The sequence below is a fragment of the Leucopleurus acutus genome (genome assembly GCF_964270905.1).
Source record: "Leucopleurus acutus genome assembly, chromosome: 5".
Lineage (NCBI taxonomy): Eukaryota > Metazoa > Chordata > Mammalia > Artiodactyla > Delphinidae > Leucopleurus > Leucopleurus acutus.
Genome location: NC_139147.1, coordinates 104,363,704 through 104,375,148, shown reverse-complemented (window position 1 = coordinate 104,375,148; position 11,445 = coordinate 104,363,704). Strand labels below are relative to the sequence as shown.

Genomic DNA, 11,445 nt, shown 5'->3' with positions numbered 1-11,445 from the left:
TAAAAAAATAAATAAATAAATAAATAAATTGCAAAAAAAAAAAAGAATGGGAGAAAATGTTTGCAAATGAAGCAACTGACAAAGGATTAATCTCCAAAATTTACAAGCAGCTCATGCAGCTCAATAACAAAAAAAACAAACAACCCAATCCAAAAATGAGCAGAAGACCTAAATAGACATTTCTCCAAAGATATACAGACTGCCAACAAACATATGAAAGAATGCTCAACATCATTATCATGAGAGAAATGCAAATCAAAACTACAATGAGATATCATCTCATACCAGTCAGAATGGCCATCATCAAAAAATCTAGAAACAATAAATGCTGGAGAGGGTGTGGAGAAAAGGGAACACTCTTGCACTGCTGGTGGGAAAGTGAATTGGTACAGCCACTATGGAGAACAGTATGGAGGTTCCTTAAAAAACTACAAATAGAACTACCATATGACCCAGCAATCCCACTACTGGGCATATACCCTGAGAAAACCATAATTCAAAAAGAGTCATGTACCAAAATGTTCATTGCAGCTCTATTTACAATAGCCAGGAGATGGAAACAACCTAAGTGTCCATCATCGGATGAATGGATAAAGAAGATGTGGCACATATATACAATGGAATATTACTCAGCCATAAAAAGAAATGAAATTGAGTTATTTGTAGTGAGGTGGATCGACCTAGAGACTGTCATACAGAGTGAAATAAGTCAGAAAGAGAAAAACAAATACCGTATGCTAACACATATATATGGAATCTAAGAAAAAAAAAAATCTCATGAAGAACCTAGGGGTAAGACAGGAAAAAAGACACAGACCTACTAGAGAATGGACTTGAGGATATGGGGAGGGGGAAGGGTGAGCTGTGACAAAGCAAGAGAGAGAGGCATGGACATATATACACTATTTTACCAAACGTAAAATAGATAGCTAGTAGGAAGCAGCCGCATAGCACAGGGAGATCAGCTCAGTGCTTTGTGACCACCTGGAGGGGTGGGATAGGGAGGGTGGAAGGGAGGGAGACTCAAGAGGGAAGAGATATGGGAACATATGTATATGTATAAATGATTCACTTTGTTATAAAGCAGAAACTAACACACCATTGTAAAGCAATTATATTCCAATAAAGATGTAAAAAAAAAAAAAAAGCAATGTAAAATTCTCAAACCCGACCCCAGACCTATTTGTCAGAATATCTGGGGTGGGTGGGGTGGAGGCGTATGAAGTTAAGTTCCTGGAATTTGTGTTGTTACTGACACTGCTATGGTCCATTTCTGTCCCAATTCTTTTTAATGCTCAAACTGTCCCAAATTTGCCCAGGAGAAGCTCTTTTAAGTCAGCTTCTGTATTCTGTTGACATGTCCCCATTTGTCTTTGAGTAATACCTTGTTTGGGAGGACATCGAGTCATCCTGTACTTTCCCTACACAGCTGCCTCAGACCTGGAATTAACCATTTCTCCCAGGAGTCCTGGTGCCTTTCACTGGGGAATGGTATTTAGAAACTGAATAATGGTGCTAGCTGTGCTCACTGTTACTGGGGTGTCACTGCTTATAGGCCCATTCAACAGAAAAAGCAAGGAAATATATATATATATATATATATACACACACACACATAACATACTATATATATATCTTTAAAAGCAAGGAAATACCTATATATTTATATATATATATTTAAAAATAATATTGATACCTCCAGATTGAATCAACACCATAGGATTTTTCCTTATCTTCCCCATTTTTATTTGTATCCCTATTCTCCTACAAAGAACTCTGGTTCTAAAAAGCATCAGTACAGTTACTCATTTGCCTTATGCTACAACACAACAAAATACTTCCAGAATCACTATACCATACTGCCATCTCTGATAAACCCACTCGGGAAAGTTCAAGACTTCTTTTTAGTTCTTTCTGTTTTTATTCAGCGCGGTGTTCAAAAGTTACTTTAATTAATTTTTTCTGTGCCTGTGTTATAAATATGATATTGATTTTGGTTGATTTTTGCTATTTGTATTCAATTTTAAGGTTTGACTCTTCTTTATCTTTTGAGTTAATATTAATTTTAATTTTTAAATTCATAGAATATTTACATGCCTCAGAAGTGAAGACTGTATGAAAAGGTATATTCAGAGAAGTCTGGCTCACATCCTAGCCTTTCCCACCTATCCCTAACCTGTAACTATTTTCATTAGTTTCTGATTTACCCTTCTTTTGTTTTCTCATTGCAAAACTAATCAAATACATATAATTACATTCTTATTTTTTCCTATTTCTTATACAAAATGCCAAATTTTATATACAGATAAGAAATAATTTTAAAATAGAGATTTGCTACCAACTAATTATTATATTAAAGAAGAGGAGGGACTTCCCTGGTAGTCCAGCGGTTAAGACTCCACACTTCCAATGCAGAGAATGCAGGTTTGATCCCTGGTCAGGGAACTAAGATCCCATATGCTGTGCAGTGCAGCTAAAAAAATAATAAATAAATAATAAATTTTTGAAAAGAGGAAGAGGAAAGCCTCCTTAGTACAACAAACTGATTCTCATTAATTCCCTCCTCAAGTTATACATAAGTGGCATTGTACTTCTAAATCAGGTTGGATTTTCTTTCACTTTAAAGCATTTTTTAAGGCATCTTTCCACTCTAGTTCAATGTACCTACTCTTAATGGGAAACATGAGAGACTGGTGACAACAAGATGCAATCCTCTGTTTACCATGGGACAACCTCCATTATCTACATAGTTACATTTCTCTTCTTGTTTTAAAGTAAAATATACATTTTACATTTATGCTAAAATTTATTCCTGTGTAAAAATATACACTACCCTGAATTTGTAAAAATAAAGCAAATATATATATATATATACACACACACACACACACACACACATAAATATATATGTATATATATTTACATAGAAAATATAAAAACACACCAAAATGTTTGGGTGGTTACATTATAGATGGCTATAATTCCTTATAGTTCTTAGTACTTTCCAAATTTTATATAGTGAGTGTGTGTTACTTTTATATTCAGGGAATAAAACATTATTTTCAAAAGAGCTGTTTAATCTTCAGAGTCTATATAAAACATGAGTGGATAATGCATGGCCCTAGAACTGTCATTTCAAATGCATTGATCTAAAGTAATAAGAAATCCTTTTAATGACCAGAAATATTGCAAAGTACAGACACATGGGGGCATTGTAACCAAGTTTTTATAATTTAAGAAAAAAACCCAGAAACCAAAAACCAAAACAGCTAACATTAGTTCACACTCACTGTCGGCCAGTTTCTGTTCTAAGCATTTATATGTATTATCTCATTTCATCCTTACATTAACTATACGGGATACCATTATTATCCTCACTTAAGAGATCTGAGACTCAAAGCCACACAGCCACCTAAAATTGTGAAAGCATTTACAGTGGTCTTTTGTATATAATCAAGCTCCTACTGCCAGTTGTTTGGAGAGAATTCTGTAGTGTACCTCTGTGTAATTCTCTTCTAAGCCCTACTTCACATTTTCAAATGATCTCTCCATTGCTGCACTCAGAGTCTAAGAACAGCTAGAGAGCAGACAATGAATATTTAAACATTTTTAGTTTTTCATCAGAAAAAGAAAGTTTGGAAAATAGGAAAATACAACACTCTGTTAGCATTTTGCTACATTTTCTTCCAGTCTTTATTTTTCTTCAATGTGTGTATATATTCAATAGATCTTTTTTGATAATTTGGTAATTTGTTTTTTCATCTATCATCATATCCATATATTATATAGCTTTACCATATTATTATATATCTTTCAGAAACACCATTTCAGTGTTACCTCATTTTCAATGAAGTAGGTAAACCATAGCTTATTTAATCATTTCTCCACTATTGGTTTTTTAGGTTGCAGCCAATTTTTCATGTAAATAATTCAGCAACAAACATCTTCATGCGTGTATTTCCCCTCCCTCATATTTATTCCCCTATTCTGCAACTACTGCCTGAATACTTAATAAATACCAGGCACTGTATTAGGTTCTGGGCTTAGGATTTTTTTTCCCCTAGGATAGTATTTCAAGGTTGCAAAGTATTATGCCTCAATACATACTGTCAAATTGCTTTCTAAAAGGTCAAAATCAGGTTATTCTAAATGGATTCTTTAAAAATAAGGAATAAAAGAGGTGTAAAAACTTTTAGTTATTAGATGACTGATGACTACAGCCTTATGTGTTGAAGAATCAACATGAGTAGTTTGAGTAGTTAAATTTGTAAATTTCAAATCACCTATGACAGGAAAAAATTAATGCCAAAATTTGTACTAGTTTTTGCTAACTATGACTCAAAATCCAGACATAATAAAAGAGAATATTGATAAATTTGACTACATAAAAATGAATGTTGTGGCAAACATCATAAACAAAGTCAAAATACAATTATCAAACTGGGTGTTAATATTTGCAATATATATCGTACATAAATATCTTATGTTCCTAAAAGAATACTTATCAAGAGAAAAAGAACCAAAACTCTGTAGAAAAATGTACAAAAGACACACACACTCTTAAAAATCAATAATATTCAAATCATCCTTAAACAAATGAAAAAAAATCTCCACCTTCACTATTAGAGAAATGTAAATTAACAGTACATTTAGATACCACTTCTCACCTATCATGTTTGTAAAAATCTAAAAGTTTGAAATCATATTCTATAATTCTGTTGGTTGAAACTGTGGGAAAATGAATAATCTCTTCCAGTGCTGTTGGAAAAAGAAATATGACTTCTGTAGAGAATCCTGCATTATCCAACAAAGCTACATTTGCACTTTTGAAACTTTTTATTAAACTCCTTATGTTAAATCTTTCAAATTAGGCATTTCCTTTTAAATATGGCAGACAATTGATCAAAACAGTTAATCCCATCCAGTTGGGTGCACTTACCGTTTACTCTAGCAATCTCACTTGTAGAAATCTTTCCCTGAAGACAATCACAGATCTAAAACAACATATGTAGAAGGTTATTGATTGTGGCATTATTTGTAATAGCAAAATACTGGAAATAACCTGAACGTTCTTCCATTGGAGACTGGTTAAAAAAGAAAAAGGTATATTCCCAGAGTGAAATATTACTCAGCTGAACAAAAGAATGCAAAAGTGGACATGCAGGGTCTTCCCTGGTGGCGCAGTGGTTGAGAGTCCACCTGCGGATGCAGGGGACATGGGTTCGTGCCCCGGTCCGGGAAGATCCTACATGCCGCGGAGCGGCTGGGCCCGTGAGCCATGGCCGCTGAGCCTGCGCGTCCGGAGCCTGTGCTCCGCAAGGGGAGAGGCCACAACAGTGAGAGGCTCGCGTACCGCAATAAAAAAAAAAAAAAAAAAAAGTGGACATTCCAAAGGGAAACTAAAAGGGTTAAGAGGCAATGACACCCCAGTAGCAACTAGTGCACCTAGAACTCAGATCTTGGTTTCTAAATATGATACCTCACTGAAAGGAACCAGAGCTTCTCGGAGAAATGGCAGTTCAGATCTGGGGCACGTAAAGTACAAGTGAGCCTGAAATATCTTATGCCAGGAAGTAAGAAAGAACTCAAAGGCTGATGGAGATAGGTCAAAAGTGGTGGCTTAAAGGGACTCCCACTGGCCAAATCTGAGACAATCTGGACATCAAAAAAGAATACAGATGACAACACATTGAATAAATAAAAATAAAAACTCTTAAGTCCATAGTGGTATATAATAAAAATATAAGAAGTTGAAAAGGAAAGAAAAGGTGTGGGGTTGGGGGGAGGCTCTCTTACAGAGAAAAATGTCAAGGACATGATAGAATTGGAAAGCCACACAACTGCAGAGTAATAACTAACCTTGAGTACAACACTCAACTTATTTGTATAATAAGATCACAAGATGATTTCCTGAAATATCTTCTGGCTTTATCTGTGATCTAGGATTAAGAGACTTTGAAATGGAAAACCTTGATCAGATAAAGGTTTAGGAAAAGCTATGGGATCCCTACTTTAGCATGTTTTTTTCCTTTCTCCCCAAAGCTGAAAATCACCATTTACAAGTACAATCCTCAGCTTCCTGATCTTGAATTCTTTTCATCTTTTGTCATGTGGCTACAAGGTGTATTGGAACTACCCATTAAAAGAGGTTTCATCAGTAACAAAATCGAAAGACAAATGTCAAATTGTGAGTTTGATATATACTTGCATATACATTTGATGTACGTATATGCAATATACATCATAAAGTCTCGTGTCCCTAATATAAATATTATGTTGTTTATATATTATTTATGTATTGTTAAAACTGTAAAGAAAAAAGATTCTGTTTAGCCTGCTGAGCCAGATAGTGTCCCATCTCCAGTCTAAAGCATAAATCTTCTGAGGAAAGTAAAACCTCCCAACATCTACTTGATTTTTAAGAGACCAGGTTGGAGGGTAGAAGTCTATAATTAAGTTGCTGCAATTCGGGGTAGGGCCTCTGCAGGTCACACATCCATTTCATTCTGCCATATCTGGTCAGACCAGTGTACACCTGCTGACCTGTTTATGGTACTCCCTTTCACTCTTAAAAGTGTCTAAGTTTGGCCCATATTTGGTTACCCTACTTCAAGGAGACTCCTGATGCTCCTTAGGGAAGAGTTCATTTGGCTGATGTTGAAGGGTAAATGTCAAGTGAGAGAGAGAAGCAAGGAAAGACTCTGCAATGTGATAGGCAGAATGGCCCCCCCACAGATACCCTTGTGCTAGTCCCAGGAACTGTGAATGTGTTACTTTACATGTCAAGAAGGAAAACATGATTAAATTAAGTATGCTGAGATGGGGAGATCATCCAAGATTATCCAGGTGAGCCTAATCTAATGACAAGGATCCTTACAATCAGAGGAACTTTCCCCACTGAGTTCACAGTTAGAGGATGTGACTATGGAAGAATGCTCATAGATGCAACATTGCTGGCTTTGAAGATAAAATAAGGGGACTACAACGCAAGGAATGTGGGCAGCCTCTAGTGCCTAGATAAAGCAAGGAAACAGATTCTCCTTTAGAGCCTCTGCAAAGGAATACAGACCTGCCTACAGAACTGTAAGGTAATAAATTTATGTTTTTTCAGCCATTAATTATGTGGTAATTTGTTACAGCAGAAATAGGAAACTAATACATGGAACTGACAGCATTTCTAGTGAACCTTGAGGGATCCAACAAGCCATTCATTCATTTAACAAATCTGTAAGTCCTTATATATGCCTGACCCAACGCTGAATAAGATGGACTTCTTAAGGGGTTTACAGCTCTGAAGGAAGACAATCACTGAAACATGTAATTAAGGTTGTTATGAGGGTTCTAAAAGGGTTAGTAGGGGGTGGCATGAGGTATTTAGTGAACACAGGGGAGTAAACCAGGATATGCAAACATGGGTGGAGAGCATCCCAGTTTGAAGGTATGGCATGGGTGAAGGTTCAGGCAGGGGTTTGAAAGCATATGGATCAAGGCAGTAAACAGCCAGTAGTATAGTTTGGCTGGACCATAAAATAGATGGAAAAGTGTAATGGAAGTGCAATTTGGGGCCTAGTGGTAAAGGGCCTAGAATGCCAGGCTAAGAGTTTGGACTTTATCCTTCAAGCAATGGGAAGATATTTTTAAATAAAAGTTTTAAAGCAGGGAAGAGGGTCAGATTTATATTTTATAGAGATACCTCTGGTATAAGCTCCACTAGAACAGAGACCAAATTTGTTTTTTCTCACTCCCATAGGCACTTGTATCAATCAAGACAGGCTAAGTTACGCTGTGGTGACCAATAGCACCAAAAGTTTCAGTGCCTTAAAACATAAGAAGTTTATCTCTTTCCCATGTTACATGTTCCTCATGGGTCAACGTGGGCCTCCGCTCATCTTAACCATTCAGGGATGCAGGCTGATGAAGCTACCACCATTTCAAACGTTGCCTGCTTCTGGGCAAGAGGGAAAAGAGTTCTGGAGCACCTCGAAACAGCAATTAAATGCTGTGTCTGAGAGTGACAGGGGTCACATCCACTTATACCTCATGGACCAGGACCAGGAAGTATAATCCCACTATGAGCTGAGGAGGGGTAAAATAGGCAGTGTTTGGTGATGATTTTTATTCATGATTAATATTTACTAATTGAACAGATGAATCAGTTCGAAAGAGTAAGAGATCATCTGATGAAGTCTTACCTAGTAGAAATAGAGAGCAGGGAAGGAACAGGAGTCAGTGAGTAATCAGATGTGCAGCGTATGGAAGAGCAAGTATGACTAGAGATTTTCAGTCTGGATTAGTGTAGGAAGGGTAATGTCAATTTAAAAAGAGAGATGAGAAGGTGCACATTTGTATTTGTGCCTACGTGTGTAATTGGTAGAGTGCAGCTGAGACGCGCCTACATGTTGACCTCACCCTTTGCTGGGTAAGATCGGCAATCTTGGCTTCAGGCCCTTCGCTCAGGATACTCTGTCCTTTGTATCGAGGCGGTGCGGCGGCAGCTAGAAAGCAAAATCGGTCCCTGCTCTGGAGTGGATGGATAGACCCACCATAGGTAAAGAGCATGTAAGGAGCTTTACACGCATCCTCTCAAAACATTCCACGAGTAAGCTACGATTATGTTCCTTTTATGGTGAAGAGAATTATTAGACTATCTAGAATCCAAATCTGCTGTGTTATCCTGTGCAAGTTACTTCACCTCTCCGTGCCTTTGGTTCTTCAATTTTAAAATACTACTTACACCGAGAGTGGTGAGGGCTCGAGGCTGGCGGAAGGACCGGAGAGTAGCAAGAAGGCCAAAGCAACCAAAAACACCGCGCGCACACAACGAACACAGCGCGCCCGGCCGCCCGCCTCAGACCTGGAGGGTACCACGAACCAAACGTGGGGCGGGGACTAAGCCCGGCCCTTAGCCCGCGCAGTGAGATGGCGTCACGGCACCTTTCCACCCCCAACCTGGAGCCGCCCGGGAGCCGAGGAAAAGCTAGACCCCGCCCCTGGTCCGCGCGACGCACTGACGTCACACTATTCTCCGCCTCCGCTGGCGCTTCTGGCTCCCCGCGGGGGTTCTTGCCTCCGAAGATCTCCAAAGGCAGTTTGCAAGAGGAGCAGGCGGTGGTGTTCGTCTAGAGTAAGTGTGACAGCAGTTTGTAGTAATCGATGGCTTTGGCCTCCTGGAAGGGACATATCTGGACCAAGGGGCATCTTGTCTGACGATTGCACTGAGTCGGCACGCGGTAGTGATTGGGTAGTTCCTCAGAGCAACGTAGGTGCTGCCTCTCTGGAGAGAACAAGACCTTTAATCCAAACTTCTTTAAGGAGTTATATACAAGTGTTTCCTCTTCCCATTTCCCATTCACTCTTCAACTCATTTCATCTGTTAAAGATTAGTTATTTTGGGCTTCCCTGGTGGCGCAGTGGTTGGGAGTCCGCCTGCCAATGCAGGGGACACGGGTTCGTGCCACGGTCCGGGAGGATCCCACGTGCCGTGGAGCGGCTGGGCCCGTGAGCCATGGCCGCTGAGCCTGCGCGTCCGGAGCCTGTGCTCCGCAACGGGAGAGGCCACAACAGTGAGAGGCCCGCGTACCACAAAAAAAAAAAAAAAAAAAAAATTAGTTATTTTTAAACGGTGAAAGCCCACAAATATATTTGCATGCAAATATACAAATATAAAATGAAAACGTGTCAAAAGAGTTTAACTCCTTACTGAGGAACATGCAAGAGGTTACAAAGAATCCTAAGGAACATAAATAGTCTATATTCTGAAGTGAATGTACAGCTCTCCTTCCTCTACTTCTCCTCCATCCAATGGATCAGCAAGTTCTTTTGACTCCATTTACAAAACTGCATTCACCTCTCCATTTTCACAAACACCATTTTACCCTGAGCCGAAATCATCTGTGGATCGCACTGCTGCCTTCCAGTGGGCCTCACCCCCTCTGCAATCCATTCTCCATACTTATAAAGGGATCATTTAAAACAAACAAAAAATGACAGAAAGTATAATCTAGATTATATTGCTCCCCTTCTTACAATCTACCAATGGCTTCTCCTTTGCTTGGAGATTTAAATCCACACTCCCTATGCTTGCTTGCAAAGAACTGCATGATCTACACGTGCCTCTTCACCTACCTCATCTACCACTTTCTGTCTCCCTGCTGTGCTGCAGGGCCCTCTGGTTGGAATGCTCTTTCCCCTAAATTTTGCAGTGTTGCCTTTTAAAAGATCTTCAGATTTCAGTTTGAGAATTGCCTGCACAGAGAAGCCTTCCCAGACCCTCCGTTCTAAAGTGGCCACTCGGTCATCTGTTTAAGCACTTTGATACATGACATACTCATTTGTTTATTGTCCATCTCCTCACCCCCAATTAAAATGAAAGTATGTAAATTCAGTGAGAAGAGCCCTTACCTATACTGTTTACTGCTGTATTCTCAGCTAGTAGAACACTTAATGAGTTGAGCATGTTATTCATCCCCTAGTTGGGGCTTTATCATTCAAGTAGTTAATTGTAACAAATCTCATTATTTAAAACAAGTGTTTCATCAGATCGTTATAAAATATATCTGGTTATGTAGGGTGAAAAATACTTTGGATCAAAGAAAAATGGCATAAAAAATACTTTCTGTGCTTGATGTCCAAAGGATTATTATCAAAGATGTTTTTTTCAAGGATGCTAGCGGTTTTTTTTTTTAAATGCCTAGATCAATTGCAATCTAGTAAAGGAACTTTGGTTTAATAATTCAACCTAAGATACTTGGAATGAAACTTTAAAAAAACTCACTTATTTAGCAGACATTTTTTTGCACTTATCTTTGGGCAGGCTCTATGTAGGATGCTGGAGGATTCCAAATAAAACCTGATAGAGGTGACATCTGAGTTTTGGCTTTCAATATGAGTGGACTGAGAATGTGAATAGGTGAAAAGGAGAGAAACTGGCACTTTAGACAGAGGTGTAAATTTGTAACCGGGCCAGGACCCTATGGGGCCTCCCCAGGACAGACCCCTTCCCCATATCCTCTGCTTTGGCTCCTCTCTGAAATACCTAGATAATAGTATCTGATGCACATTTCCTGAGCTGTTTTACAGATATGAAAACCCCCACCAAATGGAAGAAATTAACTACTTGATGATAATGAGCATGTGGCCCCCAGGCCTACCAGCGCCTAAGGATTATAACGTTAACCCCTGTGACACCGCCCTGTCACCTCCCTACCAGTCAATCAAAGAATTGTGCACGAGCTGATCACATACACTGGGATGTCCCTCCCTCACCTGGCCTTTAAAAATGCTTTGCTGAAACCCATGGGGAGTTCGGACTTTTTGAGCACTAGCTGTCCTGGACTCTTTGTACAGCGCCCTACAATAAATGCTGCACTTTCCTTCATCACAACCGAGTGTCAGTAGATTGGCAGGTGGATCCAAGTTTGGTTTGGTAACAAATTCTGTTTGGAA

General features: G+C 38.9%; 1 long non-coding RNA gene across 1 annotated transcript; it reads right to left on the bottom strand.

Annotated features, from left to right (window-relative positions):
* Positions 1-1,632: 1,632 nt before the first annotated feature.
* On the bottom strand, positions 1,633-8,814 carry LOC309961938. Its single transcript, XR_014326210.1, has 3 exons — positions 8,735-8,814; positions 4,940-4,994; positions 1,633-2,473 (listed from the first exon to the last, which is right to left on the bottom strand). It is a non-coding gene; the product is annotated as an uncharacterized lncRNA (long non-coding RNA).
* Positions 8,815-11,445: the final 2,631 nt, after the last annotated feature.